The sequence below is a fragment of the Panthera onca genome, chromosome A3 (genome assembly GCF_046562875.1).
Source record: "Panthera onca isolate mPanOnc1 chromosome A3, mPanOnc1 haplotype 2, whole genome shotgun sequence".
Lineage (NCBI taxonomy): Eukaryota > Metazoa > Chordata > Mammalia > Carnivora > Felidae > Panthera > Panthera onca.
The window spans coordinates 56,306,034-56,332,349 of NC_138341.1; the positions used below are offsets into that span (position 1 = coordinate 56,306,034).

The 26,316-nt window shown below is 41.1% G+C and overlaps 1 protein-coding gene across 2 annotated transcripts in view; it reads right to left on the reverse strand.

Moving 5' to 3' along the window:
* Positions 1–26,316, reverse strand: part of MEIS1 (Meis homeobox 1) — a 137,315-nt gene that overhangs the window by 32,969 nt on the left and 78,030 nt on the right. The window lies entirely within an intron of this gene.

Genomic DNA, 26,316 nt, shown 5'->3' on the forward strand with positions numbered 1-26,316 from the left:
AATCCATATAACAAGCCGATGAAATGTTTTTCCTTTATGTTGCAGATGAGGAAACTGAGGCATGGAGTCTGTTACTTGTAATTTGGATGGAACCCTAAGCAGTCTAGTTCAGTAGCCCAGGCTCCTAATTATTGTGTTATCTTAGTAGTCTTTCTTAGCTATAATTTCCCTCAAAGTTTCTCCAGAATCCACTCTATGCTGTTGTCAGGCTTATTTGTTACAAAAGTTCCCTTCCCACTCTCCAACTGCAATGCAATGAAATTCAAGTTCTCCATCCTCTGGGAGCTCAGCACAGGACTGAAAAAAGGATAAAGGAGATTGCTTCCCCTGAGAACTACACAATAACAGATAAAACAAAACTGTGACACACCATACTGGGCCACTTTTCTGGGAGGGAAAAAAAAAAAAAAAAGTTCAGGACCCATTTACACAATAAACTCTGAAAAAGTGAGGATCTTTTCCAATGTACATACAGTTCATCTCTACATTTCAGAGAGCATACCAGCTAAGAAGAGATTTATCCCCAACCTGGAGAACACTTTTCCACTTTAAGGAAGAAGAAAAGAAAAGAAAAGAAAAGAAAAGAAGAGAAGAGAAGAGAAGAGAAGAGAGAAAAGAAAAGAAAAAAGAAAGGAAAAGAAAAGAGAAAAGAAAAGAAAGGAAAGGAAAAGAAAAGAAAAGAAAAGAAAAGAAAAGTAAGTGTTTTGAAACCATTAAGAGAAAAGAAAAGGAAGATGAAACACAATGATACCATTTTGGAATGAGTCTGTTAACAGTAATTATAATTTGCTTTTACAGATGCCCTGTCCAGCATTAAATATTCAGAAAAAAATCCTTGTATGAAGAATAAAATATCCATAAGGTAGAAGCAAAACTGGTATATCTGGTGAGAAGATTTTTGAGAGAGAGTACTAGAGATAGGGAGAGAGCAATGAAGATTCCGTGCTGCTCCCCATATGACTAAAGACCCCTGGAACTGGTACTCATTCTCTAGTGCTAATTTTCCCACTTAAATGACAGTGATGGTGTAGCCTCATCTCATTAGAGATCATTGTCCCCAGTAGACAGTTGTGTTTATGGGGGACTCTGGCTGTTCCACACCTGCTGATCAGGTTGCTATGTGATCATGGCTGCATACAAACAGCAGACTCGAGCTTGCTGGGCTGGGACTGATGAGCCCCGGCTAATTCAGGGGTGATTATGTAGTTTACTGGACCACTAAACCTCTTTAAGCTTGTAATTACTGCCTATTTGAGTAAAGAACATTCAAAAGCAATTCACTGCATCATGCCTGCCACAGCTGGAAGCAGGCTGCCAGCAGTCTGTGGGGACATTAAAATCTACAGGGACGTGGATTGAAGCCCAGCTAGCAGACACTGTCAGCAGCACCGCAGCCAAGTACGTGCACATTCCCTCTCACCTCTCCTGACCAAGCTTACCATTAAAGGTGCAATGAAAACTATAGAACAGCCATAAAGATGACAAATAATGGAATCTAATGGTACAAACTACATTTTAATGATTTCCCCCCCCACACTTTTGTAAAGCTAAAATTTAAAAAGTCTTTTCAAATGTCAAAGAGAGAGAGGGAGGGAGACAGAGAAAGAGAGAGAGAGCACATGTGCTTTAAATAATACCCGCTGCTGAGATTTACTGTATACTTGCTACAAGTTCCATCCAAAATAAAAAACAAAAAAAACTACCAGCTTGAAAACAAAATACCCACCTTTTATGCTTTCTAAAAGAACCAAGATGTATAGTCATTTTAGATCTCTTCCACCCACTTAGCTGCTGTGTTTATAACCTTAGCCGGGAAAATATTGTTTAGCTAGTTGATTGACATTTTCTAAAATCACATGTGTAATTTGTGCTGTTAATGAATTAAAATGCCGTTCAGACACCTGAGTGAAATCTACTTTCAAGAGTCAGAGAGGATTCAAGACAAAAATATATCAGTATTTGTCAATGTTCTCATTTTCTTTTGCTGTCACCTTAACAACTGCAGTCCTTTTGTATAACAAAAGTGTAAAACATGCTTTGCATTGCTGCCGGTATAATTATTACTTGTCTCTAAGTAACAAAAAAAAGACTGGAACTTAATGAAGGGGGATTAAGTTAATTTCTTTTTTAGCTAACAGTTTCCTGTCTCTTAAAATGTAGACCTTGGTGAATATAATGTTCAGGGAAGGAAAATTAAGCTTTTTATTTCACGAAAATCTCCACTTTGGAATATTGATATTAAAATATTAAGATGATGTTTATTCTTTAAAAGTATGTAAATTTGGTATTAAATAAAGCCACAGAAATCCTCTCTGACTACTCCATCCAAAGTCCACAGATCCAGGGGGTTTATGTGTTATCTAGACATCATTCCTATTAATATTCATTAGGTGGGTCTGCTTGCATTTTTATAAGCTGTGAGAGAGGCAAAAGAAACAATCAGAATTCTTTAACACACAGGCATTATCAATTCAACATATGCCAAATAGCAGAGCACCCAGATCTGAAGTTAAGATTCAAATGCAATTTACCTTTACTAAGCTAATTTTCATGAGAACTCTTTTCCCTTCACCTATTGTAGTCTAAGCTATTTAATTATCTCTATTCTCTGTAACATACACTTCAATTTTTAATTTAAGAGATTATTCAGCACTATACTTTATCTTGGTTAACAACAAAACCCTTATCTTGCAATCAAACTGAAGAGAATTTCCCCTTAAGGAAAAAAAAAAAAAAAAACTAAAAACTTTAAATTGTTTTAGTAATAAGATTACCTTTATCTTTATGAACCTTCTTAAGCAAACCCTTTTTAACTTCCCAAAGCATTTGCTGATGTGAATTCCCTGTCTGTCTCCACAGTAGATTATAGAAGAGGGAGGAATCTTAGTCAAAATTTGGGCAGGTCCCAGTATGCTTGCTCAGTTGTCCAATCTAACTGGGCAGGGAAATGCTGGCACACTGAGGGCGTGTTTCGGTGAGGGAGGAGGTGCTCACACATCTCACAGATGTTCATGGAACATCTTAGGTCAGTGGGAGAAAGAGCTGGACCTGTCGTTGGCAAGATTACAAGACAAAATTGGCAGAAATAAAGGTATTCAATGGAAGTTAACTCGAAGGCCAGTTTGGGGTTTTTATTCTTTTTTTTTAGGATTTGGAGTTTGGGTGGTCCCTTATATCCCTTATGTTTGTACAACACTTTACATTTTCAAAGAGCTTTTATTATATTTTATCAGATTTGAGCCTTGCAATTACTGGCAAAGGTTGGAAGGACAGATAATGTTGCCTCCATGCTATGTGAGAAAAAACAAAACTCAGAGTGGACGCATGGCAGGTGACGTGGCCAGGAAGTTGTGGCTCTTGGACCGGGAGCCCGGGCCTCCAATATTTCAATCTAGTTGTCTTTACACTCTACTGAAGCTCAGAGTTTACCTTGTTAATGATAAAATAGAAAGCTGCAACCACATCTGTCAGAAACCTACTGTGAGTTAGTGGACCCAGCCTGTTTTAATGTGTAAATGGGCACTGTTCTTGACCCATGAGGAAACAAAGAACTCAAGCTAAAGCCAGACCAAGGAGAACACCTTTCAAATTGGCTGTCATCATTTCTAACAAAACATATAGAAGTAATCTAACTGGTTATGCTAAAAAAAAAAAAAAAAAAAAAAAGGCTTACATAATGGCGTTTGCCCCTTCTAGAACAGGCTTTTGGAAAAGAAACTCCCTTACCCACTGACTGGGTAGTTTGTTCCTCTTTGAAACAACTAGATAGTTGTTTCAAGTTATTTCTTTTTGAAGTTTATTTATTCATTTAAAGTTTATTCATTCAAGAGAGAGAGGGGCAGAAAGAGAGAGGGAGAGCAGGCTCTGCACTGTCTGCACAGAGCCCGATGTGGGGCTTGAATTCCTGAACTGTGAGATCATGACCTGAACCGAAGTCAGACGCTTAACCCACTGAGCCACCCAGGCGCCCCAGTTTTGTTTTATTTATTGTGTCTTTCTCTGTCATTTCACGTGTGACATAGGTTGCTAATTACATACACATGAGGCCTCATTTCCCCCTTCCTCAGTTACTTTCTAAGAGAACTTAGACCCATGTGGAACCCATGGAGCACGGGAGAGTGGTCATTAGGTCCCTTTCTGCTTCAGTGATATGGTTACACCCTGACAAAAGGCAAATCTAATGGAAAACATTTTAAGAGCTATTGGTTTCAAGAGGTGCAGTTAGGTGTACTGATTTAGTTAAAAAACTGCAAGTTAAGTCCTGGAACCCACACTAACTGTGTGAGCTTGATCAAAGCATGAGGCTCAGTCCTCGGAGCCTCAGCTTCCTTATTGGTCAAATGACCATGACAAAGCTAGTGGCAGTCAGATGAGACAACATACGTCAAATTGCTCAGCAGAGTGCTTAGCACGTATCTAGTGCTCGGTCAACAGTGGCTGAATCTGAGATGACCCTACAGGTTGGGCTAATCTATGTAAACATGCATAAAATATATACACTTCTCAATTTGTAGGGAAGAAGATTGGCCTCACTAATTCTAGTAGTTTGTTTCCCCTAGTGCTAAATCAGGCTCTTTTTTTTTTTTCTTCTTCTTCTTTTTGTTTCTTTCTTTCTCTAGGGTTTAACTTAGATTTTAACGTTTTCCTGCAATTCTCTTAATTTGGACAAATTCACAAATTCTAAAATATCTACAGGCAGGGCCAGCCTCAGAGGCAGTCACGCACAAGGCCCCCTACCTAGAAGGGCCTCACACCTGGTTTAATGTGCTGCTATCACCATCCAGAAATTCTTCATAATTTTTAAAGAAGCCCTGCATTTTTAATTCGCACCTTCATATAGCTGGTTCTGCTAAAAGGAAAGGAGGTTATGTTTTCCCCATCAGATGTTTTATACTCAGCTATTACCCCTCCTGGGTTTATTTGAGCTTCACTGAAGTAAATAAATAATACTCTGTTCTTACTAAAAGAGTGTAAAAAAGAAAACACTGAAAAAGCAAGATACAGGATGCAAGGCTGACAGTGTAGATGTGCTCAGGCCTCAGACAGATGAGTAAGGACACTTAAATGACCCTCCAGTGGCCTTCAAGGGTTCACACACTCCTGTAAGTGCCTAAATCACCCTTGGGGACTGACTGGGGCACTGTGAAAATATCCCATATTATAAAGTCTATAGAGAAAAAAAATCAATAATCCGGAACCTTCAAGGTGTGAGGCCCATTCTGGCTCCCTGGACTTAGGGATGTTGAGAGCCTTTGTCTTTTGGTGGCTGGAAGTCAGAAGTGGCAATCTGCCCATCTTCCTTGGCAGGGGATGAGTGCCACATTTGGCAGAAAAGTGTGCTCTCGAGAAAAGGGAGCAGAGAATCTTTTGGCCTGGGCTACAGCTAGGATAGATCAAGAGTGAGAACTCGCCCTTGCATGCCAACCTAATGCCGCTGTAATTAAAAACAAACCTTTGGAAATAAAGTATTTGGAAATTATTTCGATTCCAGCTCATTCATAATATGAGCTCATCAATAGTTACAATTAATTTGGTCACAGTATTTGGAGGGGGGGGAGGCATGGAATGCTGTCTTTTTTTTTTTTTTTTTTTAGCCTTTTTAAACAGAATTCTACTTTTTATTTAGGGGGGGGGCATAGAAGTATATAAATAAGCAAAGGAAAGAGAGGAAAATATGTAATAAGGCATAGAGTTTCAGAAACCACCAGCACATTTGGGTCTGCACCTTACATCTAAGATGGCAGCCCTGATTTCTGAAAATGCAAAATTCCATCATTTTGCTGATGCCAAATGATGAACTTGACTATTATATGCATATATTTTGTTTAATGGCTTCATTTATTTTAATAACAAAGGGAAACTAGATTTTACAGATGAAAGCTTTTTTTTTCATGGCTCCAATGCAACTGGGATTTTAAAGATCTGTGATGTTAACCAATATGTGATAATGGCTGCTCTCAGGAGCCCCATTTTATAACATTCTCTGCAGTGGAGACCTACGCTGAGTAACCACTACCAGAGGACCCCAACCTTAAGAAGGCACAATTGGAGTGTCAGAGGCCCCTTGACTGTTCCATGTTTCTTTTCTCAGAATGGATACATGTTCAGTAAAGTGTTAGCTGTGGAATTACTGGAGCGATGGGATTAACTCACTAAAGATTTATTATAAATGAGGCAGGAAAGTGCTGCTCATGTGATTTCAAGGATAAGAAAATAATTACATAGACCTTTCTTCCCTCTGTTCAGAAATCTGCCTACAGGGTTTAATATTTTGTTGAGAATCAAAAAAATAAATCATAGCAAGGAACTTCAGTTTAATTCTTGTTTGATTTCTTCATTACACTGCATATCTATGGTGAATCAGGAAACCAGAAACTCATCAAAACCAATTCCCATAGGAACAAAAGACTCACCACCTCAGAACCTTCCTGTCAGCCACTAAAACTTCCCCATTTATTCAGAATGTATAGCTAGTTTTGGAAGGAAGGAAGGAAGGAAGGAAGGAAGGAAGAAAGGAAGGAAAGAAGGAAGGGAGGGAGGAAAGGAGGGAGGGAGGAAGGGAGAAAGAGAGGGAGGTAAGGAGGGAGGGAGGGAGGAAAGAAGGAAGGGGGAAAGGAAGAAAGAAAAGTGAAAGGAGACATTTGGCGCACTACAAATTCTGGTGAGATGATGCAAACCCAGAGTCAGCAGTGGTGTTTTTTTTTACTGGGAGCCATACCTTGAAACTCTAGAATACAGCAGATGCAACTTGCCAGCCACACACAGGATGTGGAGTGATTTTACAGACGCTCTCTTGGCCCAAGATGGCAGCTTGAGATTAATGGCTGCGTCATCCTTGGCCCTGCTGCAGTCAGGCCTGGGGTCTGATCCTGACACACAGAGCCTTCGTCTGCAGCCAATCAGCAGATGTAAGCACATAGGCCCTGTCAGGTTGACATATCATTCCTTCGACAATGTCAGCGAGTATTAATGTTCAATTATCTGTCCTAGAAATGACCCTCGCCTTTATGCATTGTGTAACTGCGCGCATGGCACTCTGGTAATCCCAAAGACAAGGGCAGAAATGCCCGCAATAAACCAGCCACTGGGAGTTGGCTTTCCAACATTGCCATGACATTGCCTTGCAGTACTGAATAGAAGACTTATTTTTAGTTCTCTTCCTTAAAACATATTTGAAAGATCGCTGAGCTATCTATCTATCTATCTACCTATCTATCTATCTTTCTCTATCTTTCTCTTTCTTTTTAGCACGTTTGTATGTCAGTAGTCCTTACTATTTAAACAGCAAGACTTCAAATGAGTCACCTTGTGACTTGCCCATCACACTGAGTCAACTGTTCTTTATGTATCACCATGAGCTGTTCATTAGGTGTGGGGTGCCTTTTTATTTCATGAAGCCAGGTGTGTATCACTTACCATCAAACCAAAATGACAATCGTAGGCTTTTCTAGAGTGGTGTCAAGATCAATTCAACTTCAACTCATAAAGCTAAAGGAACCTGTTCAAGCCAGCCAGCCCTCTTTCCCACTGTTAAAAACGAGGGCTCTGGCAGAGGAATGACTTAGGAAGCATACCTGAAATCTTTTCACTTGTTAACCTTTACAGTTGCTCAAATATTTTAAAATACCGTGTTGATTTGTTGTAGTTAAATTACAATTCCCCCTTTTCTCTCATATATTTCAGTAAGGAAAAAAAATTATCTTAGCAGACAGCTGCATTTGCATGGTTTTCATTGAACTCGCATTCAAAGGTTATCAATAACAAGTTTGCAAACTTCTCATACAACCAGCACTGAAAGATAATGTACAGTAATTGCATGATAACTTCCTCCAAAACTGAGATAAAACCTTTACTACAATCTCAAGTTCACCAACCTACATATGATAGTACAAACTTAAGTAGTTCAGATTGGGGCTCAGTGAATTTTCTCTCCTGATAATAGTTTTTAAGCAATGGAAAATGTAGTCATGTTTCTTGCGGAAAACCACTAAAAATTCATTATTTTGTCTTTGTTTGAACATGCGAAAACAGGTTGACTATGAAATGTACCTTTAAAATTTTTTTTAATGTTTATCTATTTTTGAGAGAGAGAGAGAGAGAGAGACAGAGCACGAGCGGGGGTGGGACAGAGAGAGAGGGAGACAGAATCTGAAGCAGGCTCCAGGCTCCAGGTTCCCAGCTGTCAGCACAGAGCCTGACACGGGGCTCAAACCCATGAACTGCAAGATTATGACCTGAGCCAAAGTCGGACACTCGACTGACTGAGCCACCCAGGCGTCCCTGAAATGTACCTTTTAAAAGTCTAGCCGGTCCTTGGTCACAGTGTCGTGACTAGTGCTATTTTTATATGCGTTCTTAACTGCACTGTCAAAGTCCTTTTATCTTCTTTCTTTTTCTTTTCCTTCCCCCCCTCCCCAACACTTACTTTTTTCCAAATGACTTCCATCCTTCTCCAGCTCCCGACCCCACTTGCTGGACAGTCAGCAGTTGGCTTTGCCTCCTGGTCTGCTAAAAGGAGAACAGCACCCAAGACGACCCTCTTGTTTTTTATGGAACCTCCCTGCCTCTGTCTTCCTCTCCTGGCTGACTCTCACTGTGGAGTCCTGCCTCTGAGGTGTCATCCTGTCACCCTCCCTGCTCCATCCTTCCACTGCCAGCTCATTCTTGATCCTCCTCTTGCCACTAATCAGGACCTTTCTACTTTTATCTCCAAAGGTTCCTTCTCTGTCCTCTGAGTAAATAATTAGGCATTAACAAACTGCATGGAACATAGTAGCAACTCCGCGAAAGACAGCTGAATTCCATTCTGGCTGTCAAGGTATTTAAATCTCCCTGCTCTGAAATGCTAAAAAAAGAAACACCTTCCCTTCTTGTTACCAGTTCCTCAAACTGCCCAAACTGTATCCTTTAATATATCCCTCAAGCAACTGTGAAAGGGTCAACCTTTGCTGCCCTATGGGGATTTCACCCGCACGCCTCATGCTACAATTTCTTCTATCTCCAAAGGCCTGGAACAGCATTTTCAAAAGTCACTGATAACATCCCAACTCTGACACCAGGACTCTTCCCGGTACTTCTACTTCAGAAAACTCTCAGGTTTGGTCATCTCTATGTTGAAACTGCTCATTCATTTGGTCAATACATATTATCAAGCATCTACAATATGGCTCTGGAGATACAGAGATGAAATATTAACTCCTGACCTCTAGAGAGGGAGGCAGCTCATAACTAAACAATCATCATGATAAGTGCTCTCTATCAGATGACCGCCAAGGTATTGCGGTTCTGGTGGCAGGGGCCATTTTCTCTCTCCTGGAGAGGACAGGAATGGTTTCTCCAGGCAGTGACAGTTGAAAGAAGACGTGAAGGATGCAGAAGTAAGTGTGAAGTGGAGACAAGGTCATGGAGGCGACTCATTCCAGATGAGAGAACAGCATGTGCAGGTGCACAGAGTACAGGACCGCTCAGCACTGACGGGAAATATAAGCCTTCAGGCTTGGCGGCAGCAATTGTGTGAGGAACCCGTATGGAAAGGGCAAGAGAGGAGCCCGGGTGCTCAGTGGGCCAGTGCTGGACCTCAGAGGGTCCCCGAATGGTATGCCAGGAATGTTGTATCCTAAGACATAGAGAAATACCACAGGATTTTAAGGAGAGGGAGATCTGACCAAGTTTTATTTTAGAAAAATTGCTGTGGTGGCCAAAAGAGATTATTTATAAGAAAGACTGACTGGCAGGAAGGCTGATCAGGGAAACAGGCAAGCAGGAGATGACAAGGCAGGGGCAACAGACCTAGACAGGGATGAGAGAATGGAAGAGCATTTGGGAAGGAGGATTGGTAGAACTCGGGGAGTGAGCAACTACTTGTGAAGGGGAAAGAAGAGCACAATTTCAGGGGTGACTCTTAGGTTCCTGGTTGGAGCTTCTGGGTTCATGGTGATGCTGTTAACTGAGATGAGGATGGCAGGGAAAGGGAACCAGTTTGGGGGCCATGATGGATTTGCTTGGGGACCCTTAGGCTTCTTATCATTGTACCTTTCTTCCTTTTCTTAGAATATTAAAGTGTTGGAGCTGGACGGAATCCCAGACATCAGTTGGGCCCACTTCCACATTTGACAGAACACCTCCCTGCTTGCTCCTGTCTCTTCCTCTAGGTTTTTTCCTCCAGACAGCCTTTGTAACTGGCACCACCCAAATTCCATCTTTGACCTCCTTCTCTCTTTTAGCACTGTCTGGATCCATGACTCCATACACACCTTTAGCTTTGGTGGAGGAAACACCAAAGCCTTGTGCACTCAGAAAGCTCCAGCAATCCTATTTCCCAGTATTGGCCATACAGCCCATGTGGGTGTCCCACCGGCACCAGAACCGCAACATATCCCAAGCTGAACTCCTTCCTTTCCCCTGAAACCAGTTCCTCCTCCTGACTTCTTTTCTGACATCAAAGAGACTGCTGATACCACTGTTCCTTAATTACCCAACATGAAACAGAGAAGTCACCTTGATGCTCTTCCTTATCAAATGTCCACTCACGAGTCGTCCTGAAAACAGCCATCAGAGTCAGACAGGCTTGAGTTCAAATCCAGCCGCCGCTTCTGACTGTGCTACCTCAGGCAAGTTGTTTCATCTCCCTGAACCTTGGTTTTCTTACCGGGTAAATAAGGAGACTAGCAGGACCTCCTTTAGAGGGTCATTGTGGGAATTCAGTGAGATAAAGGATGGAGGTGCTTAGCAGTGGTCTACTGAGGTAAAGCTGGGGTGGGAGCAGTGTGCCCCAGCAGGGAGGGACTCATTGGCATTGTTTAGAAGAGCTGGTGTGCGATGATACTAGACAGACTGACTTTTAGCCATTACTTTTTATTTGCAAATTCTCCACACACATTGCACCAAAGACGGACAGCTCCTAGGACCCACCTTGGCACGTCACTGGCATTCAGCGTGGCGTGGGTACACACGTACCAGCTATGAACGGTTCTATTTATGAGGTTCCAGACTGATCTCCGAAATACCTTCTGCCCATCCATTTCTTTACAGTCCCGCAACACAGCCTTCTTACCTGAACTGTCTCCTCATGTTCTCCTCCCTCTAGTGCTTTCTATAGCCCGCACCACCAACTTGATCCATGCCCCTTTCAAGCAGCTTAGAAAGCTCCGGGATGTGCATGCTTCCTTGCACATAGTAGGCACTCAGAGAGCATTTGAACTTACTTGGAGAAAACTTTCATGAACCCATTGATATTGTTACTTGAAGATGAGGGTAGATATGACCTAAAGTTTAGCCATTGTTCACAGTGGGGAAAAAGAACAGGCACATTTGAAAGTAGCTCTTTCCTGATGTGTGGTAGGGTTAGGTCATCACATCATGGAAGCTGCTCCAGTCATCTCTGCACAAACCGAACAACCTATTCCTAGATGAGATGCAGAGGCCCTGCATTCATACCTCTGCCAGCACCACCCCCACCCCCACCCCACCCCACACTTGTTCTTGCTGCAGTGCGGGTGTCAGAGCCACAGCATGGCACCCATGCTCTAGCGTGGCACCCATGGCAGGGAACCCACAGCTCTGATGGCGTCATGGAGCCATTGTGGTCGCTTTTGAATGACTGTGGCAAAGCAATGTCTTTGATGAGGTCAGGCAGACTTCTGCCTCAGTTCTCATCAGATCTGGTCAACTGTGTACTCCAGACAATTTCAAGAGCAATAACAGATCATAAATTTAAGTGTCAGGGTACGGAAGCAGAGAGATGTAGCAGGTTATAGTTAGGGCTCTGAATTTTTTTTCCCAGTCTATTGTACACTAAGATCTCTGGTGGCTCTTTAGCCTTTTCTATCCCATTTTCTTCTGTAAAATGGTCCATCTGTAAATGGGGCACAATTATTAAATGTAGGATCACATGCAAACTAACTCCTTCGTAATTAATAACCTTTTAAAATCAAATGGGATACTTGGTTTCATAGCTTGATTTCTGGAACGTCAAATATATGCTGTTTCATGCATGTGTATTTGGCCTTTTTTCCTGGGAAATTCAACCCACCATTTACTCAATTACTCTCTTGAACACTGAAGTGATGAATGTTGCTGAGTGCTCGTGGTTTCTGGTCCAATATGAACACTTTCAGGGAGTAAGTCCTGGGCGCCTGTCGGCTTGGTAATTGATGATGTTTTCACTTCAAGGTGTGGGCCTGAGACCCACAGGGCTCAATGGGGAAAGTAAATGAATTGACTTGACTACATCTCTTACCCACTGCTCCTGATACGTGTAAACTCATTACTGCCAAATGTACTTCGATATTTTCAAGAGGGGATAGCAATATATATTTTTGACAACAGTTAAAACGATGCTTTGATTTTTATTTTACATTAACAAATTAAAACACTTGGACTGCCACTAAGATTCTTTGTGAAAATCTGGTCTTCGCTACATTCACATTGAATTATAAATGCCTTCGCCAAAACAAAGAATAATCCACAGTGCCATCAAATGTATGCCTCTCTTCCTAATTTTGATTTCTAGGTCCCATGGCTTCCATAAGAGAAAGCATGCAGGGGCACACACATACTGTATTTCAAATGGAGATTTTATGTAAGCTTATTTTTATAGTGATTCTGAGAGTAGCTGCTCTGCTTTTTATCTATGCAAACTGGAAATAAAGTAGGCACCCTGCCAGCTCCCTGACAGCAGGCCAGGCCGGGGCTGCCATGGGTGACTCACACAATGACATCTAAGGGGTCCAGAAAAGAACCCTGACTAATGGCTTTTGGATTCCTTATGACCTTTGATCCTCAATGACTTAGACCAAAATAAATGACCTAATTTCAAGAAACTACATCCAGCATGTGAACTCTAATGAGTGACAGAATCTACCTGCTAAGCAATGATTAATAGGTATGTGCTCCTTATAATAATTCCTTAGATCTTAGCCAAACTAGGGAGAACATACTTTACAGATGCTTGTTTTTGAAAACAAATGCATCTTCCAGGATGGTGTGAAATCAGACAGTGCCCATGGCAGATAAAGTACAGAAGGCAGTGGGAATATGAAAGGATTTCCTGGAACAAAGTTGGCAAATACTACTAGAAACAAGAATACCTCGCCCTCAAAGGTATGTATTGTTTCTTGAGTTGGCAACTCTGTTCCTTTCTTCCTGACAAAGGCTATCAGATCCAGGGGGCCAGAATAGGAATTTGGGAGCTAGCACACCCTTGCTCCATGATAACACCCATCAGGGTGCATTGTCACCAGGGCAACTGAAGCCAGAGGGAGGTGAAGGACAAGATTCTGTACTGCTCAACCTTCAGAACTACCGTTTCACCCTCCGGAACACACAAGGCCACTATCAACAAGCCCAAAAGAACAAGCCTGTATACTGGCAGAGTCCTTGGTCTACCAGAAGCCTTCTGAGTATTCGAGAGACTCAATGAAAACTCTCTGATAATTATTTAGGGCAGGGTATGAAGTTATATCCTGTATGAAATTATAATGATGGATACATGTCACCCATTTATTCTCACCCACAGAATATACACCACCAAAAGTGGGCCCTAACTTTGGACTTTGGGTGATAATGGTGTGTCAAATATAGGTTCATCAACTGTAAGGAAAGTACCACTCTGGTGGGGCCACTTTGACAATGGAGAGGCTCTGCATGTGGAGGGGGTTGGGGAGGGAAGATACATGGGAAATCTGTGTACCTTCTCCTCAGTTTTGCCACGAACCTAAAGCTCTCTAAAAAATAAAGTCTATCTTTTAAAAACTTTTTGATATTCAAAAGGAAGTTCTTGCGCACTGAAAAAGATTTGAAAGTTTGCAGAAGAAAAACAAAACATTTCAATTCAATTTACATGATAAAATAATGGGCGAAGTTTCAACATCAAAGGCAAAAAAATCTATAAAAATCAAAGATGGAGGGCACCTGGGTGGCTCAGTCCCTTAAGCGCCTGACTTCAGTGCAGGTTATGATCTCACGGTTCCTGGGTTTGAGCCCTACATCAGGCTCTCTGCTGTCAGTGCACAGCCTGCTTTGGATCCTCTCTCTCCCTCTATCTCTGCCCCTCCTCTGCTTGCTCTCTCTCTCCTCTCTCCTCTCTCTCTCTCTCTCTCAAAAATAAAATAAAACATTAAAAAAAATTAAAGATGGAGATAAAGAATCATCTTTCCATTTAAAATCTGTCCTCTTGCTTGTGTTCCTTAGATCCTTGCTATGGCAAGTGTGATCTGTGGACCAGCACCAGCAGTACTCAAAATGGGAGCTTATTCAAAATGCAGAATATGAGGCCCAGCCCCACTGAGCCAGAATCTTCATTTAAAAACAGATCCCCGCTGAGGCACCTGGGTGGCTCAGTCAGTTGAGCGTCCAACTTCGGTTCAGGTCACGATCTCACAGTCTGTGGGTTGGAGCCTCGTGTCAGACTCTGTGATGACAGCTCAGAGCCTGGAGCCTGCTTTGGATTCTGTCCCCTCCCCCGCTCACGCTCTGTGTCTCAAAAGTAAACATCAAAAAATAAAAAAAATAGAACATAAAAACAGATCCCCAGATAATCTGAATGCACACTGAAGTTTAAGAAGCACAGCTTTAAAAGAAGCAAAAGAATATTTAGCTCTGTAACGATTTCCGCTTTCTGGTTTTTTTTAGATGGTAGACTTCCATTTTTTAAAAATTACTTTTTATATATCAGTTAAATCTCCAAATGTGTACATTGCTACATCTCCTGATGAAGATTCAGAGGAATGTCGTGAATATTAATGCTATATACTGAATGAAAATTAAAATCAAGAAAATACCTTCTACTAAGTATCTAAACAATCATTCTACTTCTCCTCATCATATCAACCCAGCAATGTGTCCAATGATTTAGTTTATCACACTATCCATCCCCTGTGCATACCGAGTTTCAAACCCCAGAGGCAGGCTGCACCCTGTCCGCTTTGTCATGAGGCACAAAGGAAGAAAATCATTGTCTAAGTTCACTCAGCATAAGGTAAAGAGGACACTCAAGCCAGCCCAACTCTTTTACTGCAACAAAAGGCACCTTCTCCCCAAATTACCGAGGTGATGACTTCAACCTTCTCCTTTATTTGGTAGTGAAAACCATCTTTGCTCCCTAAAGCCGGTACTCAAGTACATTTTGCCTTGTGTCTCTTCTCACCCTCCTGTCTCCAGTGGTCAACAAACCAACATGTGACCATATTCACATCACTTCTCTTGCGGTTGGTAATGGGAACAATGGATGAGAAAAGAAACTCTCTGTGGCGCTACCCGAAGGCCAGCCTGGTCTTCTCAGAGGTTAATACCTACCTCTTAGAACAGCAGAACAGCCCTAAAATGCCACACGCTTTGACAGTCAACCTACGTGACATGCTGGCCATGTTAGTTCAAATGTAAAATATAGCATCTGTAGCCCCAGAGATGAACTGAATTATAATGCCACATTTGAATGGTGTTTTACAGATTCTTCCAAAGGCTCAGAGCATCTACCCCTTAATTAAATCTAATTTGGTTTCCACATAGAGCGTTACCGAGCATACTCACTTCTCCATACACGGAAGCTAGGTATAACATCGTCCTCACCTTCCAACGACAGCCTTATGAAGATGTTTCCATGTGGGAACGCTCAAAACTGATTTATGATGCTACTGCAGCAACTAAGCAACTAATCTTCCAGTATAAATGCAACACATAAGGACAACCTAACTGAAACATATAAATTCCACATATACTTAAAAATATTATTGTCTGTAATTTAATATAGCAGAATGTTTCTAAGCCTATAACCTTGCATGCGGAGGCAGTTTTTCAAGCATTAATACTTAAATGGGTCATAGACACCACATCTGTCATTCTGTCCTGGAGTCTATGAGGCAAAACCAAGACTATGCTGGCCTATTGATTTTTCTAGCATTTGCTTTAATTTACTTAACCATTGAGAAATCCATCAGTACATAAAGGGCAACTGTCCATTACTGCCTCATTTGCAGACATTCCTTCCCCTCGTTTTTGGTAAATATTTCCCTTAAATTGCTATGTGTTTACAGTGTAAAAACGAATTAGGAAAGTGCTCACACCTGTTTCTGTTCAGTAACTGCTGCACTGAGGTATATGTAACGTGCTTAAAGATAGAATAAATATCTAGACATTATTACATCTGTGTGCAAAGGGTGGTAAATTAGATCCTAATTACATTAACAGGGATTCTGCCTCCCAGCTTAAATTTTACATGAGCACTCTGCAAAAATTCAAAAGCTCTGCTGTGGTTTCTTTATGAGCTGGTGATTACAGCTACTTCCTATGCGGTCACTAAATATTCTGTTTACAAATAAATGAAGAAGCTTTGAGCCAACTTGCCAGGGTAATAATCTATTTCTTTCTCCCCCTCCTTCTTCCCAGCAAACCCTCGCCACATATGCATGGCAACAATCAGGAGCCCTGGCTTCATCTAATTACTCCATCACATAATTTCACAAATTGCCTTGTCACTGGGGAGCCAAGTGCAAAACACGCTCACAGTGGGATTTCAGGCAGCAGCTTTCATTTACTACTCATTCCTTGTTAAATTAAACACGAAAACACCAGTTGTGTGAAAGAAGTCAAAAAGAATGCCTTGCAAATGAGCCAGACAAGTACATCTCCTACCTACCATTTCACCAAATACGTTGTTGGCCACAGGGACCTCACACAGGAAGATTCCCCTTGGCTGGCCCATTCCTATTTTGATGTAGCTGCTACAATAGACCATAACCAAAAGGCCAAAAACAAATAGGCTTCTCCAGAAAGTAAGCATCATCATAGGTCAACAGGAAACATGGGCACGTAGCAAAAAAAAAAAAAAAAAAAAAAATGATATTCTCAAGCCCCTCTGTTCTTTGCCCTTTCTGCCTGGCTATGATCCTCATATGAGGACATGTATTTATACTGGATGAATGATGCTAAGCCCTTTGAAAGTATAAACAGTATACTACATAGTTCCATCCTGGCTACGAAGAAGGAACCAGATTCCACTAATCTTTAAAAGTTCTCAAACAGAGAGATCATCAATCAAGTTTACACAGTATTAGGTGTTTTCCTTTTAAGTCTTAATGCCTTACGTGATTCTGAAACACATCAAGGCAAGTGCTCACCCATCTCACTACGGATGTGGGTGGAAGAAAAAGAGCTTACGGTGGGTGACATTACTACAGGGAGTGAACCTGAGGTCACAGCCCTGGAAGCTGACATTGGTATATCAACAACTAAACACGGCCACTGGTAATTAAAGGTATTTCTTTGTGGAGCGGAGCCGGCAGGGTCAGGTACCGTTTTACATCACAAACCAGTCCTTTATGCATGTAGATTTGCCAGCATTATCTGCGCAGGGAGAAGAAGACATTAGCAGCAGCTGTCTCTCTGCTTTTACACTGAAAATTCTATTCACACAGACAGGTGGAGTAATTTAAAAGCCAATGTGGTGCAATTTCGATGTGACTAATGTCACTGCCTACTAAAATGCCACCATTACCACTGTTTATGGAAACATTACTAAAATTACATTTTATTCATAAGAATTTTAGGATTCTGGTTATTACTAGCTTTAAAATGATCAGACCTCAGTGTCATAGCCCAGAGCAGTGGCTTCACTCTCAAGGGTTTATCAGCCTTCTTTGCTGAGAAACGACAGTTGGATTGTAGTTTCAAGAGTAATCGGGACTGCAGAGCAGCTTCCCAGATCTCCATAAAGCAAATTAAAGACATAGCTCTTTGGCGTCCTGGACACGTGATGAGCAAAAAATCTTCAAGGAGCTAAATTCTGTGTTAGAAGGTTGAGTTAAGATTTGCATGAGGAGAGATTCCTCACCCCCCAAACTACTATCAGACATTGTTAGTGATACAAGGGGAGAGATTTACATATTTCCATAAGGAAGGAAGAACAGCTAATGTTTAAAATCTGAAATTCTAACAATGCATAAATTATTACAGATGCACAAAATATCGACAGCTCTAGCTGTGCCTTTTTTACGGGCAGAAATGTTTGGAAAAAGAATCCAGATAGGAAAGGACCATCCTTGATCTGTAGTTACCAATAACCATCAGACTGCATTATGAAGTTTTATGCCAAACCCTCTGGCTCCTATTTTTATTTTTAAAAATACTAATTAGCTAGTTCATGGAACGAGATTATAATTACACCTCTGAACTTCCACAGTGCAATTTGGTTTGCTCTGTATTTGAGAGGCAACGTGGTGGAAAGCACATGGAAATTCAAGTCAGGAGATTCTGGTTCCAGCTCAGCCAGGTCCTAGCTTTTGCCCTTGAGAAAAATCATTAACTTCTCTAAACTTCATTTTTGTCATCTTGCTACCTTATAGGATTATCTTTAGAATCCAATGTACGTGAAAATATTAAACTACAAAGCACCAGAGAGATACATATTATGATTTTATTTAGCCTTTTGATCACTGTTTTTCTTCAGCTGTTAACAGGGCAGAAGGAGCCAGTGTCAAAACAGCCAAGCAATTGATAGATCATTTTTATCTTATTTTATTTTATTTTATTTTATTTTATTTTATTTTATTTATTTATTTATTTTTTTTTTGAGGGGCAGGGAAGAGGGGGGCGGTGGAGGAGGGACGGAGAGAGAGAATCCCAAGCAGGCTCTGTGCTCTCAGTGCAGAGCCCAACATGGGGCTCGATCTCACTAACCATGAGATCATGACATGAACTGAAATCAAGAGTTGGATGCTTAATCGACTGAGCCACCCAGGAGCCCCTAATAGATCATTTTTAGTAAAATGAATGATAGGGCTGCCTGGGTGGCTCAGTGGGTTGAGTGTTGGACTTGGGCTCAGGTCATGACATGATGGTTTGTGAGTTCAACCCCCATATTGGGCTTGCTGCTGTCAGCATGGAGCCCGCTTTGGATCCTCTGTCCCCCTCTCTCTCTGCCCCTCCCCTGCTCATGCTTTTGCTCTCTCTCTCAAAAAATAAATAAAAATCATTAAAAAAAAAACGAATGATAAATGTAACATTCTGTCATCAGCAGGAGATAATTTCATTTATTTTTAAACATAAAATCAATTCATTTTTTGGTAGAGTTTCTCCCCCAAGAAGTTTGAAACCTGGCTTTTCTTTACATAATAAGAATTATTCCCAAACTTCTATCACCTGCAATAGAAATGATCTCTACTCGATCTTTCTTATGATGAGTGTTCCTGCTAATAGACCTGGCCCCTGGGCGTCCCAAGAACTTCCTAAGACACTGAATTCTCAGAGGTCACTCATGTCATGGGAGAGCATATGGGCTCTGTAGGGATGCTAGCAACAAAGTCAATGTGAAAATAGAAGAAAACTGACCACAGAATATTAAGAACAGAAAAGCAAAGACACATAACAGGTTAAGTTCATATACATTGTCCCTTTTTTTTCTTAACAGCAAATACCAAGAGGACATTCCAGTATAAGTAGTTATTTCAGTCAAACCAAAGGTCTCTATTTCGGAATATTTTGAACAGTATATTATAAAACCAAGTAATTTGTGTCTCCTATCACCTAACTTAGGATGTTCATGTTTAATAGCTTCAAGTTATTTAAGGCGTTATCTCTTCTTTATAGTGTTCAAAGTGTATTGGGACCCACACTCACTGAGCTGTAATTCACTGAGTGAAGGCGTTTTGTAATGGCAAGAAAAAAACAAGGACTAAAGGTCTTTAAAATGTAGAAAACTGCCTGGTATAACTCAGCTATTCCTTTGCTCTCAGAGGCTCTCCACAGGCCCATCAAGAAATTGGTGCCTATCTGAGTTCCTGAAGGCTCTCTCCTGCTCTTGACACGCTAGGGCGAGGATCAAGTCCATTGAGGTGAGCCAGCTTTGCCAACAGAGGCAAACCCTCTGTTTGCCAACAGAGGGTGAGCCAACAGCTTTGCAGACAGAGGGACAGGCAGTATTGAAACACCCTTGTCAGTATCGGTCATTTCGATGTGAATCCACACAATCACAATCATTGCCACGTAGGAGCCTTAATAAAATAATTTCTGCTACCTCATGGCATTCAGTTATTACAGGTAAGCTTGGACCATGAGCCGAGCAACAGGCCACTCTTTGGTTACCCCCTGGCATACGCTCACAACGGCAAAAACAGAAAAATGAGAGCCCTGATCATAAATATTCAGGGGATCAAAAGAAGTGGAATGGATTCATTTTCCCCACTGGGATTCGTACAGATAGCAGGGGCTCAAGAGATTCGTCCCACGGAAAAACGTCCACATATGCAGGGACATACATGCACACACAGTGACACTTACACTTCCATAAGGAAGACTGGGACGTGATGGGGGATGCTTCCAGTTAAGTCAAATCAAGTATCCTAAATTCCAAGACACATAGATTTACTTCTACTGGAAAAACCAACCAACCCAACCAAAACACTGGAATCCTTTCTGAGACAAAACTAACTGATTTGCTCTCCATCAAACCTTCATACCTGAAAGCAAAGCACCTTCACTAGGAACCTTAAAGATTGAGGAAGTAAAAAGTCAAGCTTATATTCTATGAAATTCTGAAGGATTAGACTGAGTTAGCTTAAAAAATACGGCCACACATACATACGCAATGCCCCACTTTTAATCCTTCAGGTAAACTGAGGTGGAATGGTTGTATACTTGTTGACTGAATCTGATACTTCACCTTCAAAAATATATGGTCATGGAGAGAAATCAGAAGACATGGTGGCAATGTAGGCTTTGAAGTGCAAATGGCTGGCTAGTGTTCAAGCAGTTCTGTGTATCTGCAACCACCGACTTAATAAATTGTGCTTATATGGGCACTTTTGTTTTGAAACTAATCCTTTATTTAATTAGCCCGATTGAGAGTATATCAGAGAACCAAACTACAGTGTATTTTTAACTTACCCTTGGAAGCAAAAGGAAAATTTTGGCATAATCTGACAAACTGCCAGTCAGTCTCTACACAAGACCCTTGTATAAGGCACCAACCGTCAGTGACATTTGAGCACAAAAATCTCAGTCACATCCCCAAAATAACATACAGCCCCAGTCAGAGCTCATTTGCTATGAGTCCTATGTACCTGGATAAATGGGCAATTTTCAAGTTGGACTTTTGTTTTTACTTTTGATTGTACCCCCCCCCGCCCCCCCCCCCCCCGCCATGTCCCCTCATCAACCGACTGTAATTACCCCAGGTCAGAAGTGCACAACCATGATGGGGAAGAAAGGCTGGGACAAGGGAAAGGAGGTGTGTGGAAGGCTGTGAGAGAGCTCTGCCAGGTCACTAATGGCCTCTGGGGCAACGACTTGGAGAACAGGCTGATGCTTTGCCTTTGATCTTCTAATTCACAATGATCATTAGTATTAACTCCGATTCTTCTGGGTGAAGAATTCCAGCTGTAGCCTTTTCAGTTTACCTGACCTAAGAAAATTCATCACCCATCCCATTAGGATTTCAATAACCATCTAAGAAAAAGAGAAAAGCAGTTGCCCCAGAATCTAGAAACCACCCGCTTCATTATTAAAAGAGTTTATATGACATATATTGTGGAAGAATTAGGGCATTCCAATATTACCTCCAAGTAATTAAATAATCTATTCCATTTTTCCTCCTGAGAGAGATGATTCCCAATTGGCTGAAAGATAGTCAGGGTCCGATGTAATCAAAGTTGAAATATGCTATCTCCAAAATAGCAGAGACCTTTTAAAATTAAGCTAGAGGGATTTGTAATCAAACCTGGGTTAGTTTTGGCAAAGCCTACCTCTGACCCATCATCATTTTTTTTTTAATGTTTACTTATTTTTGAGACACAGAGAGAAAGAGCACAAGCAGGGGAGGGGCAGAGAGAGAGGGAGACACAGAATCCGAGGCAGGCTCCAGGCTCTGAGCTGTCAGCGCGGAGCCCGACGCGGGCTCAAACTCACGAACCGTGAGATCATGACCTGAGCCAAAGTCAGACATTTAACCAACTGAGCCACCCAGGCGTCCCTGACCTGTCATCATTATTAAAGGCTATGAAGTTGGCAACTACATGTAAGGGAAAAAGTAATAACTATATAGATATTCTCCTAGGTTTAAGAGAGCTCATTTTTGATAAGGTACATGGACATCTGAGGGGGAGAAAAATCTTCTCACCCCTACATACTCGTTTTCAAGAATCTTAATTTAATAATATATCTACAGATAACACAGTGAAGAAGGACTCAAAGTTGCTATCTCCACACACCACCTTCCTTAGGTCAGGCACATGAACATAAAGATAAATTAGGACTAGTTTGAAGGAGGGACTGTCTTTCTCAAATACTTTGTACTACCCTGACTCCCAGTCTATGCAGGAGTTCAAGAATATAGTCTTCCTGCCCCAATGTCTTCTTAGGACTAATTTGAGCTGAATCATGCTAGCTGGTTAAGCACAATGGAAATAATTACTCTTAAATCTATCAGTGTATAGAGGTGAGGGACAGAAAAACAGAAATGGAAAGAGAGGAGCAAATTTCATCTACTACCTACCTACCTGCCTGCCTACAGGCCCTTCTGTCTGCCTTTTGACCTTTCACTCGCCTTGATCAACAGAATGGGTTGTCTGGATACCAATGAGAAGCACTTTTTCAGTATAATAATAATTCCTAATGTTTAGAGAACAATTCTTCCAAAACTGCAAGCAGAGATATGACACTAAGATGTCGCCAACAGATCTTGTTACCAAAAGCAAAACCAATGAAACAACATCTGTCTCTTCTAGAGCATTCAATTCCCAATTCAATTCCATTTACTCCATCCTTAGAGTGGCAGACCCGCAGGGCACTTTTCATCTAATAGTGTTTCTATGGAAACGCCATTCTCAACCTGGAAGATTCTACAACCTCTCACTTTGGCTTTATCCACATTGAGAGGAAAGCCTTATAAATCAGAAATCGAGACATAATTTTGCCACAGACCAAAAAAAAAAAAAAAAAAAAAAAAAAAATTGTTTTTCCAGGCTAGAAGTTCGCAAAAAGAAACAAAACCATGTGTAAAATATGTGTATCTGACATAGAAACAAAGTGTCTCTATGAAGTACCAATGGGATCCCAAAAATCAGTGAAAGGAATCCAAGTGAATGTGAATGAAAATCAATTCACCTTCAGGGTCACCTCCCCTGCTAGTCAATGCCAGATATGTCACCCCTTGTATGGTTGCTTCACCTGAACCCTCAGGTGTGTTATTTTAACAGCCTGCATTCTCCCTAAATTTCAAGATTCCTGGGATACACAGCAGCTCCATGCAGGAAAATATATCACTGCATATTTTAAATAAGAACCATATTAACCGCTTTTCTATTTAGATTATATTTAAATCTGCAATATGTTAGGGTAGGAAAACAAAACAAAACAAAAAGCACCTTGATTTTTACCTTAAACATTGTATTTGTTTATTCCTTCTCCCCATTTCTACTAGGCCCTTAGGCATATCTTTGTAACACTACCCAGTGAAATAACTAGCAATAGGCAAAACACATCCAGTTGGAACATTATGACATAGTAGGTTATAGTTGTAGTTGGAATAATGCCTTTAAGGGAAAAAGAAACTTTGATGCAGCATATGTCCCTGAACTGTCAATATACAGTGACTCATACTCAAATATTAAGTATTTTTTAATTGTTGGCAGTAATTTGTCTTCAGGCAAATGCAAGCACTTCTATTAATAAATGCTTTTGTTTTCTAATTCTCTCCTATTATCTAAATAACGTCAGTCATTCTTTTCAATTCCAGGCAACAGTTTCTTTGGAGAGACCTCCTTTAGTTATCAAAACTGGCAAATGTTCAACTTGAAACTAAGGTAGAAATTTGCATCACTGAAATTTCCTTTTACCCATAAGCACCAAAGTTTAAAATCCGTTTCCTTTTTGATTATTTTCATCATATACAAGTTATTTCCAGTTTAGCTTGCTAGAGACTGTGAGTCCAAGAATGAAGCTTTAGTTCTCTCTTCAGGTAGTAAAATGTGCTGCTGATTAAATCTACCTGTGGACAACTACAGAACAGCACATTTTTCTTATGCATCTGGGGTGCAAATCCAGAAAGTTTTTGTTTTGTTTTGTTTTGTTTTGTTTTGTTTCGTTTTGTTTTGTTTTATTCAGGCCCTTTTCTACTCCTCTAACACACAAATGCCCTTTCAAAGGCAGGTAGTTGCTGTTGCTGTTGTTGTTGTTGTTGTTAACTGAATAAGCCCAATGAAAAGATTGATCCATTTATTTGAAAAAGGGAGGGGGGGGGAGTAGCAATTTGCTTCCAAAGAGGTGTGTGAGGTCTTATAATATGCCCTTTGGCATTGAAAAGATTAGTTTGTACAGTTTGCTAATAAATTGTTATTGCTATTATTTTAATTAGCCAGAGTTTCAATTGCTCCTTTATATCTTGCAAGATTTCAGGCAGGATTTTCTAGATAAGCTGCATTAATCATATAGCAAGAATGTGATCATTTAGGGGCGCCTGGGTGGCTCAATTGGTTAAGTCTCTGACTTTGGGTCATGATCTTGTGGTTCATGAGTTCCAGCCCCGTGTTGGGCTCTGCGCTGACAGCTCAGAACTTGCTTCGGATTCTGTGTCTCCCTTTCTTTCTGCCCCTTCCCCGCTTGTGCTCTGTCTGTGTCTTTCTCTCAAAAATAAATAAACATTAAAAAAAATTGTTTTTTAAAGAATGTGTTCATTTAAAATTTGTCCTGTCTGCCAAATGACTGTCATTTGTGTGCATCCCTAAAGAACTTTTAGAACTTGAAAAAAGTTGCAACAAGACTAGTATGTAGATGTCACTCTTACTTACATTTGGACAAATAACAAAACTCTTTAGAGGTTTTTCCATAGAATTTATTATTTTCAGCTCCTGACTATAAGCATTACCTAAGCAGTCTGTGGATTTCTTCAAGAAGTATGACAAGACACAGAGACGGGTGTTCCTGGTAACTGGAGATCTATCTGCTCTTGCAATTGGAGAAGAGGGAAGGGAATCTTTTTCATTGGGGGAAGGAAAAAGGGAGAAAATTTGAATATATCTCCTTTGATTTTTACATGATATTATGAGACATTTGCTTTTTAGAGATGGTTACCAGCATCCATATTTTTGTGTGAGCACATGGCACTGGAGTGGGGAACATGGGTGGGAATGTCCAATGGAAACCACAAGGCAACTTCTGTGAGCATTCATAGAAAGCCAGGGAGACATGGACAAGTGGGTTTCCCCTTCCAGGGTAGTGGTACAGGCCAGCACAGACCCCCAAACTGAGGGAAATTAGCCAGACCTCAAGAAATCAGGAAGTTTATCAATAATTTCTATTGCCATTGCCCAAATAACCTATGGACCACAAAAAGCATTGCAATGCAGGTAAAATCTTGCTGGCTGTTAAGGACTTTTTTGTTTTGTTTCGTTGTAAGAAGATAACATAGCTCTCTGCAAGGTTCTTCACAAGGATATGACCTAGAAAACCAGGAAGTTTGGTGGATGAATAAAAGAACTTGCTCCTCTCTCTCCTGATTCTGTCTGAACCAATATTTGATTATATTTTATTCAGGGGCACCTCAGCTTCAAGTAAAGCCAAAGCTCCTTTGCAGATTGAGATGGAAGCTCACGAAATCCATTCACTTTTTTCTGTCAGTATAGGAAACAGACTGGTTGTAACTGCAGGGTTCACCTGGTTTTGTCCCTTCTTCCCCCGCCCCCCCACTCATCCTCCAGATCTGGTTAGCTGGTCAGCTCCAGTGATGAAATGTCAGCATGGTTGCATCAGCACCTTTGACCAATTGGCACTTCGTACCTCCTGCTGTTTATTCTTCATGCTATGCCTGCTACGCCCTCCAGACCCTCGCCCTTCCCCCCACCCTTCCGTAGTGGTTGATAATCCCCAGTAGCAAACTTGTACAAGGCAGATAGATCGCAAACTATCCACACATATGTAACAAGTGTCAGCTAAGTAATGGCACTTGAAGTGGGTTTCAGGTAGACCTAATATGATGTTAAAATCAGTTCCACAGTCTAAGTCTTCAACTGTCTACCAGCATGAACCAAGCTCCACAGCTGATTCCAAAACCGGCAGTGTAGTCTAGTTGCTATTTGGAATCACAATGGTTAGAAGAGAGGAAGGAAACTATTTCTTTAGTTACTCCTGCTGCTCTGTTTTTATTTTATTCACAGACACTGGAAATTCTGGATTAACTTATACCCTGGAGTGTTAACGGAGGCGCAGCCTCTATGCAGAGGAGCAACCAGCATGGCCTTCGACAGCCCCTGTGTGTCCCCCTGTAACGGTACAAATCACCGAGGAACACGGCCCTGAAAGGGGGCAAGGGTGTGAGGGTCAACAGACCTG